General features: G+C 54.2%; 2 long non-coding RNA genes across 2 annotated transcripts; one reads left to right on the top strand and one right to left on the bottom strand.

Moving 5' to 3' along the window:
• Positions 1-3,868: 3,868 nt before the first annotated feature.
• Positions 3,869-9,166, bottom strand: LOC112473664. Its single transcript, XR_003044121.1, has 3 exons — positions 9,114-9,166; positions 4,804-5,031; positions 3,869-3,947 (listed from the first exon to the last, which is right to left on the bottom strand). It is a non-coding gene; the product is annotated as an uncharacterized LOC112473664 (long non-coding RNA).
• A 265-nt stretch (positions 9,167-9,431) lies between these two features.
• LOC112473700 lies at positions 9,432-12,342 on the top strand. Its single transcript, XR_003044164.1, has 3 exons — positions 9,432-9,689; positions 11,774-11,919; positions 12,200-12,342. It is a non-coding gene; the product is annotated as an uncharacterized LOC112473700 (long non-coding RNA).
• Positions 12,343-13,315: the final 973 nt, after the last annotated feature.

Genomic DNA, 13,315 nt, shown 5'->3' with positions numbered 1-13,315 from the left:
GAAGCCAAGGCTACCCCACTCTACACTCTCATTCTGGACCAGGGTGCAGGGGCCTCGTGAAGGAAGGAAGAGCCCAGAGCAGGATCTAGGGGAGTTCTCTGTAAGGAGCCAGCCGGGGGGCCATACAGAAAGCCAGGCTGTGGGAAGGGGCTGAGCTGAGAGACCATCATCTTTTCCATTTCCTTGGCAGAAAAAGGAGGCAGCCCTCAGCCTCTCCCCTGCGCAGTTCACACTTTGGCTCTGGGCCCAAGCTCGCAGCAGGGGATGGCAGGTTCCAACTTCTCTGTACTGGCTCCTGTGGGCGTTTTACACTCAGCCCCTCTGGCTGGGGCTGTGTGATGACAGGCAAGCACTAGCTGATGATTTAACCTCCGGACACTCCTCAGCCATGGAGCCTCGAGAGGACGAATAAAGATGTCGAACTTGAGGCTGTTACATTTTTTAAAAAGTTAAAGATGGAACGATTTGGGAGATATGATCAGGCAAGACTAATTACCTCCTTTCTTTCCTTTTTTTCCCCCCACCAACCTCCAGGATCGAGATGGTCTCCAGGTCAGGGAGGAAGAAAGCTGGGGGCGGGGTGGGGGAACTCTGCCTGGACCCTCTCCCCTCCCCATTAGCTGGGCTGAATCTTTTGCGGAGTGGACACGAGAAGCCCCAGTGATGTTGCATAAACGAGAGTAGAGGGACCGGTATCCTGCTTTCTGTCTGCAGCCCTGGGAGGCCCGCCAGTCCCAGAGGTTCAGTGACAGCTACTTGGGGGCATGGGCAGCCCCACTGGGCGTCCCCATCCTCCCATGGGATGCACCCCAAGATCTTTCAGCAAGAACAAGGTGAGACTGAGGGCTGGAGGGTCCTGATTAGGGAGGCAAGCCAAAGGACGGGGCATGAACCCCCACACAGTAAACGAAGACTGAGCCCTGGACCCCGATACATCAGCTCTGGGGAACTGCCTGGAACACCGAAGTGAGAACCAACCTCTGAGAGGAGGCGGCTAAGGAGAGAAATTGTGATTTTAATCGAGTTTAAGCATAAAACAACTTAGAAATCATTGCAGTGACTAAGTTTATCTGGAAGTTATCAGACTAAATTTTATATTATCTGAGGCAATATATGGGCAAATTTGGCTTATGATCAAAATTAAGCTCAGTAATGGGAAAAACGTTTATCTACGTTTGCATGTCAAAGTGTAGGAATGTGGATTAATGTCCCTGGAAAACCGAGTCCAGGCTTCCCCAGGAGTTTTGGCCTGGGTGATTCCAGTGGTCTGAGGCCTCCTGCTCATCCCACGATGACCACTGGGATCCCCCTGGATCTCTTAAAACACAGGGACCTTGGGAGATGATACGCTAAGATTCACCCCCGTGGTTCTTCCCTGCAAAGTGCCAGGGTTTTTTCTGGGGGAAGGAGAGAGGGACATGCCCACGGGAGATGCCGCCATCACGCATCCTCACGGCATCCCAGTGGAGAGGAACCTAACACATACCAAACACCTGCTACATTTCAGAACTTCTTTACACAGGTACAAGGCGCCTACATAGAAAAGTTATGAAATGCAATCGACAGCTGACCACGCGGGAGCCACTATCTCGCTGAGGACCACACACAGCGTCTACTCCTCAGCACAACAGGCGAGGTAGGTGTGACTGCTCCCATCTTACAGATGAAGAAGCAGAGACACGGTGAGGTTAAGGTCATGGAAACCAGCCAGTGGCTGAGTCAGGCTTTGGACCCCGTGGGTCTGACGCCAAAGTCCATGCCCTCTGTCTTTCCTCAGCTCACTTGCTGAGGGCCACAGCTCCCTGCCCTGTCCCTCCGTGCTCCTATCGTCTGTAGGATGGGAGACTCACGCCTTCCAGGGTGCCTGCACCCCACCGAATCACAGAGCCTGGAGGGGCCTCTGGATGCTGGGCTGGCTCCCCCCTCACCCCAGCCTCCGGGCCCCCTGAGGAGCCAGTGTGGCCTCATTCTCTATCCCTCAGCAGCCAAATGAGAATCCTGTGACTGCCCAGGGGCTGAGAACACCCATTTTATCAGCCGTTTCCAAGCTTCGCACACAGAGCCGCTACTGCTGGCCACAGGGTAAGGCAGGCCAGGGCTTTGATCGCCCATTGTTTGGTGACCCGGCCAGATAGCCAGAAGCCAAAGACTGGACAGCAGGCTGTGTGACCTTTGATGTATAGTCCTTTCTCTCTCTGGGCCTCAGTTTCTTTAACTGTAGAATGAGGGCCCAGGCCAGGTAAGCCATAGAGGCTTTGACAGAACCCCATGATTCCATCCTCTTTCTCCAAAACAGGTGTGTTCCTGTGTATGTGTATGTGTGTGCACATGCCTCTGTCTGTGCCTGTTTATGTGTGTGCATGTATGCTTGTGTGTGCCTTTGTGTGTGTGTGCCTCTGTGTATGTGTGCCTCTGTGTGTGTGTGTGCCTCTGTGTGTGTGCATGTGCCTCTATGTGTGTGCGTGTGCCTCTGTGTGTGTGAGGGGGTGGTGAATCCCCAGTTTCCTTACCACTGAACCTCATCTCCAAGAGTGACGAGATCTGCTGCCTCCCACGCCTTCAGGCTATGAAGCAAGGTAACTCCTGGCTCAAGGCAAATGCCTTATGGGCCCAAGCCTATGGGGCCTGGAGCCTGCGCCCTGAGTCCCTCTATGTCCCCGCCCCCCTACCACCCCGGGCAAGGCACAACGGCATGGACCTCAGACCCTCTGTCTGCCCAGTGTATGGCTGGAGGTATGAGGCCAAGAGTCAGGCGGGAGCAACTGGCAGAGCTGCCCTCCAGGACGAGCAGAGAGGACCGCCCTTTGCTTGCGGATCCCCCAAGGCCCTGCAGATGGAGAGGCCTGTCCCGGGAACCCTCTTCTTAACAGAGGTGGTGAATTAGGGTTTATGTCCTGTAGTTTTTTTTAGATTTGGTAGACCTAGAGGTGAGTCAGAATACTTTTGGACTCTTTCAAAACTGGAAGGCAGCTTGAGTTGCGGCCTCCGGAGTTCAGACAGCTCACCTTTCATCCACATCTGTGGTAGTTGGACGAGGGACGGAAGAAAAGCAAGAAAGACAAACATTGCGCTTTCTGCTTTGGGGACCAGAGCTCCAGCTGGGGCCCGGGGAGCTCCTCCAGGGGCATGGTCCGATCTCTTCTAGCCTGGTAGTGCCCTGAGTCCGAGAACCAGGCCTGAAATTGTCGCCGAGCAGTGAGGATATGGGGACGCGGCTCAGTTTAGGGGTGGGCAAGATCAGCTAAGCGACCCCTTCCTTTGAACCAGGTGTGAACCAAGTCCCTCATACTCCCCAGTGGAGTCTGGGCTCGCGGTGACCCTGGGAGGGGACTATTAGTTCTCTCCTTTGCCGTGAGAAACTATTGCTGGGAGACGTCAAACGTTTGGCCCAAGACCCTGTGGCCAGTAAGTGGCAAAGCTGGGACCCGACCCCAGAGCTCGGCTGCGCTTCGAAACATTGCTGCCGTGTCCAGGGAGGCTCTCCATGAAGCTAGCGGCAGGAGCCGTGCCTTTCGGTTGTGACTCTGTGACTTAGCTGGTAACCTCGCCTAACCTTGCTGGGCCTTGGTTTCCCCGTCTGTGACAATGGAAGGGTACACAGAAGGAGAGCAGCCAACGAGAAGCAGCCTTGGCAAACCCTCTGAAACTGTGAGAGGCCTCAGAAGCATAAGGGGCCCGAGGGAGCCACAGTGCCGGCTGGAGCTGGGAGGAGAAAGAAGGGGAGGAGGGGGGAAGGAGGCGGAGGCTGACGTGTGGTTGGGAGCTGGGGCCATGGCAGGGAAGCCAGCCAGGGACGCGTTTTGAAACGGGTAAGTTCATCCTCCTCTTGCTGGCTTCCATCCTCCCTTACAGAAACACGTCTTGGCTGCCAGTTTCACCAAATCTCCTCCCTCGCCCTTTTCTCCGGGTCTTCCTCCAGGTCGGCTGGCCACAAACTTCCCACAAATCTGAAGAAGGCAAGGCGGAGTGGAGGCTGGCATGCGAGGCTCCCAGGAACGTTTGCATTTTAGCGGCGAGGGGATTAATAGCCCAGGGTCTTCAGAGATGCTGAGGAAGGTGGCCCAGTTCTCAGCCTCAGGGACAGAAGGTGGGAGTATTGAGAAAGGTCCTGCCCCAGGGCTTCTGGCTTCTGCCTGGCCTGGCTGATCTCTGCCCGGGAAGGCAGACTCTGCTGGGCCTGGCTTCTGAGAGCCAGGCCAGGCTCCAGGCTGAGCCTCAGGCAGACCCCTGAGGCTGAGTCTCACTGCTTTCACCTCCAACACTCACAGGGTTAGGCCCCCTTGCTTCTTCTTCTATGAAACCTGGATCCTCCCCAGCCCTGGCCAGGGACCTGGGGCCAGTTCCCCTCCTGCTAGCTCATTTCCCGGCACTGTCTGACCCTGGACCAGCCGTGAATGAGGGGGAGGCCACCGGAGCAGCTGGCTGGCCTCTGGGAGGTAGAAACCGGGACTGTATCCAGCCCATGCAGGCTGGCTCAGGCAGGGGGAGCCAGGCCAGCAGGCCCCAGCAGCAGTCTGAAGAAATTTCTGAATTACCTCCTGGCTGGAGACCAGAGGCCAGAGCGGGCCTGGGCTGGCCCTGCTGGCTGAGGCCTTTGAGGAGGCTCTTTCTGGCCTCTGAGGCCTCACCACCTCCGCCCTCCTCCCCCCACTCCCCTCTGCCCACCTGCCTCAGAGCTGCAGCCTCCTCCAGCAGTGAGTTCCAGCTGAAGGAGCTCGGCAGTGCTCCCCACCACCCCGTTTGTGGAAGGGCAGCCCAGGGCCTGAGGAAGAGGAGCACGTCCTTCTTTCTTCCTGGCCTTACCTGCAACCTGTTGAAGTCGGGGCTGTTCTTTCTCTCTTCTCTCTTCCAGAAACACAAATTTCATCTGGCCAAAGTCCAGAGGAGGCCTCTCTAATTTCTTCACCTTCATCGGAGCTGTTGGGGGGAAAACAATGACTTGGGGGCTCCAACCCCTCCGTTCCTGGTTCCCAGACAGGAAGGCCCTTTGTGTGCAGAAGTCCACACCCGCAGGCAGCACCAGCTACATAGCTCGTTTAAAAATAATTAAGGATTTTAAGACAGTGACAAGAGAGCCTGAAGCCAAGCCCAGAACCTTTCTAAGAATGGGGCCCTGTGTGACTCCATGGGTTGTACCCCTGAACCAGCCCTGCTCCCAGAAACCCCGGCCCTCCTCCATCCCACCCCGTGTCTCTCCTCCTGGACCGTAGACTGTCTTTGAGATCTCAGCTGGAAGATGGGTCCAGACAGACATGCACCTGCTCTGCTCCTTAACGTCTTAACACTGTCCTCAGCGGCCAGTGTCTGATGCCTCATCTTGACCTTCCTCCCAGAGAAACTGAGGCAGCAGAGAGGCCTGGGGCCTCTTGATCTCATGCCCATCCCAGATGTCCGGGGAGGGTTGGGGTGGTGCCTGGGTCTAGGGCTCCCCCAATCTGCCCACGATGTGCCGACCCCAGAGCTCTGGGTGGGGGGCTGGTGGCAGAGAAGTTCCTGCCCTGGCCTTCTGTCCCCCATCAGTGTCGTTTTCTCCGTGGGGAGGGAGTGGGGGACTTCAGAGTCGCTTTGCTCCCAACCAGGCCTCCACAAAGCCAAGCCTGATGGCTTTGTTCTTTGTCTCCGCTGCCCAGCAGCTGGCTCAGCCAGCACCTGGCAGGGGAACTGCTCTTGGGGCTGTTCAATTCCCTGAGCCAGGGGGCTGGTGGCAGCCTGAGTCCAGGAGTAACTTGGGAATTTCGCTCGACTCTGGCAGTGGCAGCTGGACCGTCGGGCGGTGCCAGGCCACAGGGAAGGTGGCCCCGACAGGGACCAGAAAGCAGCCACTTCTCAGCCTGGCAGATGCCTCAGGCCACAGCCGGTGTAAGACGCTCCTTTCTGCAGCCTCATCGCGGGCTCCAGGCCTCCCACCAGCCTCAGAGACAGCGATGGCCACTCCCCGTCCTGGTCTGGAGCACGGAGGGCCTGGCAGGGGCCAAGGCGTCTGTGTGCAGTGTCCCATTGGTTCTCTCAGAGCCGTAGGCAGGGGGACCTATTATTACATAACGAGAATCACATTAACCGAGGAGCTGGTTCCCAGCCACACCACTGCCACGTTGTCCCTTGTGTTACTGTGCCCTTCGGTCTCAGAAGTCATTACAATGGCAATGTTTGTGTGGGTATTTATTTCATGTGTGCCTTAAGGCTTAAGCTCCGCTGTTTGCATTCATGTCTAGCCGATTGTGACGCTAAATGCTGTAACCCTGGTGCCACACGCAGTGCTGAGAACATAGTAGGTCCCCCATAAATAATAAGGGAATGAAGGAAGGAAGGAAGGAGGGAAGGAAGGAAGGAAGGAAGGAAGGAAGGAAGGAAGGAAGGAAGGATGGATGGAAGGAGGGAAGGATGGAAGGAAGGAAGGATGGAAGGCAGGCAGGCAGGCAAGAAGGAGGTAGTTGGGTCAGGATGCCAACACAGGGAAGCCTGACGCCAAGCCTGTGACTCTAACTACTGGGATGCGCTGCCTCCCTCTCACCAGAAGCTCCCTTGACAAATTTCTGCCAGGCTAGCGTAGGTCCCTGTAGCAACCCTCAAGGAGCTTTGCACCCAGCCCAAGCCGGAAAGGGGCAGGACTGACTTTAGTCTCATGGAAGGAGCTTGGGGAGAGGGGAAGGAGGCCTTGTCGTTCTCCACACTCCCATTCAGGGGTCCACACCAGGACCCTCCTTCAGGGAGACCCCACTGGTCCAACTGGCTCTTGGCGGACTTATGCCTCCCCAAACCGGTAAGGCAGGGGTTCCTGACGGCAGCTGGAGGAGTCTGTCTCTGTGTGGGCTGGGTAGCAGGAAAGCGTCAACAAGGCCTTTTCTAGAAGAAACACCTGTATTTACAGCGTGCTTTCATCCTGGTCCATGGAGCAATTCAAGCCTCAGCCTTCTTGGGGCACTTGGAGCATCTGCTGTCAAAGTTTTGCTGGAGTTCCAGCTTCTGACGTCTCAGGCATCTGGAGGTGTCCCCCCCTCCCCTGCCCAGATGTGTTTACACCTGGGCACTGCCAGGCTGCTGCTGGTGGTCTGCTGGAGCGGCTCTCAGGAACCCCCCACTCCCACCCCGCAGCGGGGCTGCCGAGAGCAGGGATCCACTCACTCACTCTTCCATCCTTTACATCCATTCACCAAATATCTCTGAGCCCTACTCTGTCCCAGGCATGGTGCTAAGCATGGAGATCCACAGATGGGAACACAGCCCCAGACGCACAGGGACGCACAGCCTAGTAGGGGAGGGCCACATGTCACCAGACGGTGGACACACGGAATGATGCTGTGTGCTGGGAGCATGGGAAGGGCATTTGTGTCTCTTAGGATGCTTTGGGCTGCAAGTAACAGAGCGGGGCCGTGACGGGAGGTCTGCTATTTGGTGGCCCCTCCCTGTCCCTTTCTTCCTCTGTCCCCTTTGCCCTCATCTCACATACGCTCTGCTCCCCTGGTACCGCCCACCTGCCCACCCTGCTCTTTGGGTCAGTCTTTTTTGCTTGCTCACTTCCTCCAACTCCTTCCAGCACCCCACACTCTCCGGTCTCCTCCTCCTCCTCGGTGATCTCCCCACTTAGTCTTCTTCTCAGAGACCTCATTAACAGTTCCGGGGTCCCCAGGCTCCGGCGTGGGTCCCTTCACTTCTCTGCCTACACTCAGACCGTCAGGGGCCTCGCCTGGTCTCATGGGACTCATTTCAAGGAGGGGCCCGTTTCCTACCTCACGTTCCCTTGGGAGTGGCTTTCTGGGAGCTGTGGGTTTCTGTCTTCAAATAACTCAGAGTAGATCAAGGACCCATCTTAGAGCCAGGACTCAGGAAAGGAGGATCCCAAGAACTGCCATGACTCCCCCAAAGGTAGAGGGGTTAGAGGCAGCAGCCTCTTGGGAGTGGCAGAGAGGGAGGGACAGCATCCCACACGTGTTCACGGTATGACTGCAACTGGCTGCCCCAAGGACAGAGGTGATGAGAGGTGTGGGGAATGAGGCAAGCACCTCACAGGACGGAACCCCTGGAAATCATGTCCTTTCAGCCTGTTTTGGGGGCAGGATGGGCTCAGGAAGCAAATTGGATTCTGCGTTAGGAAGGTGTCTGCTCTCTACTGGAGGAGATGCAGGCAGAATGGCCTTATTAGGGACCCAAAAAGGCTCCAGCTGCCAGGACCCTCACTCTACCAGGCCCCTTCGGAGGCCCTGGGAGGATTTGAGGTTTATGCCATTGTCAAAAATTTTTAAATGAGTCATTTGTTGTAATTTTTGCCCTCATTTTAAATGAACATCCGTTTTCTATACCTAACATTATATATTTTTAAAAAGGCTCCAAATTGTGTAAGCTCAGCCCCCACAGAACTTAGTTCTGGCCCTGAATGGAGAAACTGGCTCCCCAGGCAGGTTGAGGGTTCTAGCCTAGGGTCCTCCCCCACTGTGACCTGTGTCACTGAAGCCATTTGCATTGCTGTCTTTTTCAGGCACCTAATAATTTGATTTCCCAGAACCAGTCTGGGCTCCTATTTTCTTTTTCTGGAATTCACCCAACCCTTGAGCCGAAGCGCTGCGGAATTGAGGACTTGTGAGTTTGGAGCGCCCTCTGCTGGGAATATGGAGGTACAGGCAGGAGAGGGGTACAAGCAGGGAGTGGCTGCAGCAAAGCCCAGCGGTTAGGGTGCCCGCAAGAGAGCAGGCAGGTCTGGGGGTTAGTACACAGGTCAGCCTCTGTTGTTGGGAACAGACACTCTCTTTCCTGGCATGGACATATTCATGTCATGTCTCTATAATTCAAATTCGAGCATACTTTTGTGCATATGTGTTCCATTTCCCCATGTGGTAAAGCCACCTGGAGTGCATGTACTACATTTCAGTTCTGACACTAACCACCCAGAGTTAGTCTCAGACTCCACAAATTAATGGCCCAGTCCCCCACAGACAACACCCACTTTACACACCAGCTGCAACTGGAGTCCCCAGGACACCTGTGCTTCTGACCAGCCAGCTCCAAATTGGGGTGCTCCCATGACCGCCTCCCCCGCCCAATTTTGATAATTCTCTAGAATGACTCAGGACTCAGTGAAAACGCTATGCTTATGATTATCGTTTTATTATAAAGGATACAACTCAGCAGCAGCCAAATGGAGAGACACACAGGGCAAGATCTGGGAGCGAGTCCAGAGCTTCTGTACTCCCTCCCTGTGGAGTCAGGGTACCACCCTCCCAACACATGGATGTGTTCACACCCCAGGAAGTGCCACTGAGCCTCGTCATCCAGAGTTTTCATTGGGGTTTCACTGTGAGGCATGATTTATTGAACTCTGGCTGCGTGCTTGAACTCCATCTCCAACCTCCTCTCCTTCTGTTGGCTGAAAGTCTCAACCTCCACTCACGTGGCTGGTCTTTCTGGTGACCAGCCCCATCCTGAAACTATCTAGAGGCTCACCCTGAGTCACCTCATTAGCATAACAGACACTCCTCTCACTCAGGAAATTCCAAGGGTGTTTAAAGTTCTGGGGCATGGAACTGGAAAAAAGATCCATTATGTTCTTGGTTTTACCACAACGCATGCGCACACTCACGATTACGCCTTATTCATCTGGTCGCCACAGCAGCCCCACACCAGCTCATCAAGAACTCTCTAAGGTGGTGGTAACACGAGAGCCCTCAGAAGGTCACACCCCAGTCCCTCCTTAAAAGGTACCACTGGGCCCCAGGTGCCCCCCCCCCCCAAGCTGCCCCTATATTCCCTTCCTGCTCAGGGGTCTGCTTCCTGAAGGAGAACTGTTCTCTCTTTCCTCGTTCAAGGTCACTGGTCGGCAGCCAGCACCTAGGACGCAAGCTTGCCTTGCCAATCATTGTTTTCTTTTGTTTAAAACAAAGCAAAACAAAATGAATCCAAAGCCCTCTGCTTGACAAGGCAGCCTGGTCCCCTGGGGACACCACGGCTGCCACCTTGGCCACACACCAGAGGCTGCAGCTTGCACCGCTGACCCTGCAGGCCCTGGACACTAAACGAGTCCACCAGCATCGCCACCACAACGGCTCCGAGGACTCCATCCAGCTGCAGGGGCGTGGCTGCCGGAGGGAATTCTCTGTGGGCCCTGGTTCTTCGGGACACCAACCCCTGAATCTAGCCCAGAGAGTTGGTGACTGGTGTAGGCATGGTCTATGTCTCAGCTTCAAGTCACAGCCACCCTTACTAAGGATTAGAAGGTGGGGCATCCCCAGCCCAGGAAGGGGGTTCAGACCTCAGCAGCCAAGAAAGGTGCCAGAGAGCCACTGTGTCCCCGGCATTGCCCACATAGTGTTGCTGGTCTCTGGCCCCCCCCCTTCCCTCCAATTCTTAAGGTTCTGGACAAATTCTTTTGATTTTATGCAAGGCTTACACCAAAGCCTGAGATTGAAATGCTTCTCATGGTGTTTCAAAGACCCCAGCACTTGGGGGTTTCAAAGATGGCTGCTCAGTTTGGCCCCTAATGGGCCCTGCTGGACCTACAACTTCCTCTTAGGAATGGAACTCCACTGTAATAAGGTCATGCTTATATTAAGCACTAGTTGTGTGTAAGCCTTGGGCTCAGTGTTTCGCATGCGTAATGTCTTTGAATCTTCACTGCAACACTATAGGAGAGGGGGTGCCATTATAATTTCTATTTACAGATGAGGAAATTGAGATTCAGAGAAAGGTTGAGTGACTTGCTCAAGGTCGCAGAGCTGATAGTTGGTAAAGCCAGGAATTGATATGGAACTGTCAGGTGCCAGAATTTGCATACTTAACCACTTTACAATTCTGGCACACAGAAATATTCCACATTTTTCCTTCTCCCAACCTACCTCCCTGGTACAATTTCTGAGCAATGCAGGAGGCAGGGAGGGCTTATCAACCTGGTCGTGAGAAATCGGCTACAACGGAGCATGGCCATCTGCCTTTGCCTCCTTTTCATGGGCTAGTCCAGCCTGGCTTGGAGCTCATGCACCCTTACCAATTTAGCTATTCCTCACTTTGCTACAGAAAGGATGTAAACAGAGCAAGTGCATTTAAACTTCCCCATGTTGATAAGCTGCGTGGAAGCCATAGAGGGGCGGAGCCGCACAATGGTTAAGACCTCAGGGAGCCAGAGCTGAATTGCAAGGGTCTGAATCTCAGCCTTGCCACTCACTAGCAGGAGACCTTGGGCAAGATGCTTAATATCTCTATGTCTCCATTTCCCCATCTGTAAAATGGGGATAACAACACCACAGCGGGTCACTGTGAGGATACGGAGAGTTAGAACATGAAGCCACTCTGAGTCAGGCATGGCAGGAGGGCCACGCCCAGGGGGCCACTTCCCCGGGCTGCAGCCTGACCGCCTTCAGAGCTGGGCTTGTGGGCCAGTGCCTCTGGGCCGTCTTTGACCTGATGGCCTATCCCACTCCTGCAAGGCCCCTCCCACTCCTGCAAGGCCCCTCGGCCTCACCTTGGTCTTGAGTTCCTGCGGGGGTCCACCTGCCTGTCAGCCTCCTGACTTGGCAAGCTGGTAAAGTGTGAGTCAGCTCTCTGGGCTCATGCCTTGTGCAGTCCCCCCAAGTGGAGCACATCTCCTCCTGTGGTGTTGCCCAGCTCCAGGGTGGGCTGACATGGAGAGAGGACTGAATGTTTATGGAGCTTTTACCAGTGCCTGATTTTCTTTCTCACAACAAGGTAGCTATTAGTAACCTCGATTTACAATGAGGACACTGAGCCTTGGCGAGGTCTGCCCAGGTGTCAGGCTGCTGAACACTTCTGGGCTCATATTTCATGTCAGGGTCCTACCGGAGGAAGTTTGGCAGATCGGAGAAAGTGCAAGGCAAACGGTGCAAAGCTGAGGACTTTTGGAGCTGACCTGACACCTAGTGGCCACAGGCAGGAATTACTCCACCATTGGGAAGGCTCCAGGGCTGTTGCAAGCAGGTTTGTGACTCGCCGCCCTTCACTTTCTTGGCGGTGGCCGTGTCAAAGGCTGTCCCGGAGGGTCAAGGGTGGTGGGAGAGGACATTTTAGCTTCTCCATATCTCCATCAGTCCCCAATAGCTACCCAAGCAAAAAATAACATTTGATTAAAAAACCATTGCCTCTTCATTTTTACGCAAAAGATGCATAAAAGCATCTTGAGAAAACTTTGCGGTTTTTATTGATCTATAACCTACAATCCATAACAAGCTTTGATTCTTCATGGCCTCATTACCTGCAGGGTTCCACCCAGGCACCAGCAGTGATTGGATGCTCACTACGGGCAGAGGACTTGATGGAGAATTTTATGGGTTATAATAGGCTTAAAAGACACGGTCCCTGACTTTAAGCAGATTTGATTTATCTGAAGAGTTGGAGCAAAGACATCTGCATACCCTGACAGGTGTGATAGACACGAGTTTCAGCCCACAAACTCCTGATTGCATTTCTTTATTTTCTTTTCATCATCCCAATTTTGACTCTGAGCCTCTGTACTACCCAAATTCAACTTTAGGCGAAGACTTTGAATAAGGACGAGAAAGGGGAATATGCTGTGGAGATGGGGACAAAAATTATTCAGATAATGACTCCGCCTCACATGCAGAGAGGCCTCGGCCGCACCGCCAGCCTCGGTGCAGCAAAGTGAGACCCAAAGGTAGTGACTTGATTCCTAGATGCCATTCCAGTATGCCACTGGTGCTCTAAAGTGTCGGTTCCTAGAGACCCCCCCAAACATTTCCAGTTTTCCACCACTTGCCCAAAAGAATCTCCAGGTGAATGCGTTCATTCATTCCACAGGTATTTATTGAGCATCTTATGTGCCAGACACCACACGGTGCTACAGAGATGCATCAGACAGTTCCTGCCCTTGCTCATCCATGAAGGGGACTGACAAGGTTAACCACAACCCTTTAAGGTACCACCCCCGCCCCGGCCTCCCCCTGGCTCTGTGTATGCTTTTCTTGACTATTATTGCTTTTCTTTTGCTAAGCTCCTACTGTCTTCCCAGTTTCCCAAGGAAATTTTTTTTTTTTAATGCTAAATGGTAGGTTCCTACAATAGGTAGGGAAGCCTTTATTGTCTCATTTCTCAGGTGGAACCATGAGGTTCCAAGGTCAGGTTGCCAGGCAGTGCCCAGCCTAGACTAGAAGCCAGGTCTCTCTGTCTCCTGTCCTGGGCTCTCTCCACGTGACCCCTTGGCTTTTGCTTCTAAAGGCCCCTACCCTCATTTCCTGAGCATCTGTTCCCTCTGCCACTGCCTCCGCATCTCAGAAATCTCTCCCCTTGACAGTTTACAATTACTATGATGATCGCTTTGTGCACTGACCTCCTTCCCACTGCTCTTTTCCTGCCACCT

This window comes from Pteropus alecto, unplaced genomic scaffold, assembly GCF_000325575.1.
Source record: "Pteropus alecto unplaced genomic scaffold, ASM32557v1 scaffold8, whole genome shotgun sequence".
In the NCBI taxonomy this organism is placed as follows: domain Eukaryota; kingdom Metazoa; phylum Chordata; class Mammalia; order Chiroptera; family Pteropodidae; genus Pteropus; species Pteropus alecto.
The sequence above is the reverse complement of the archived record's forward strand: the minus strand, read 5'-3'. Positions and strand labels throughout refer to the sequence as shown.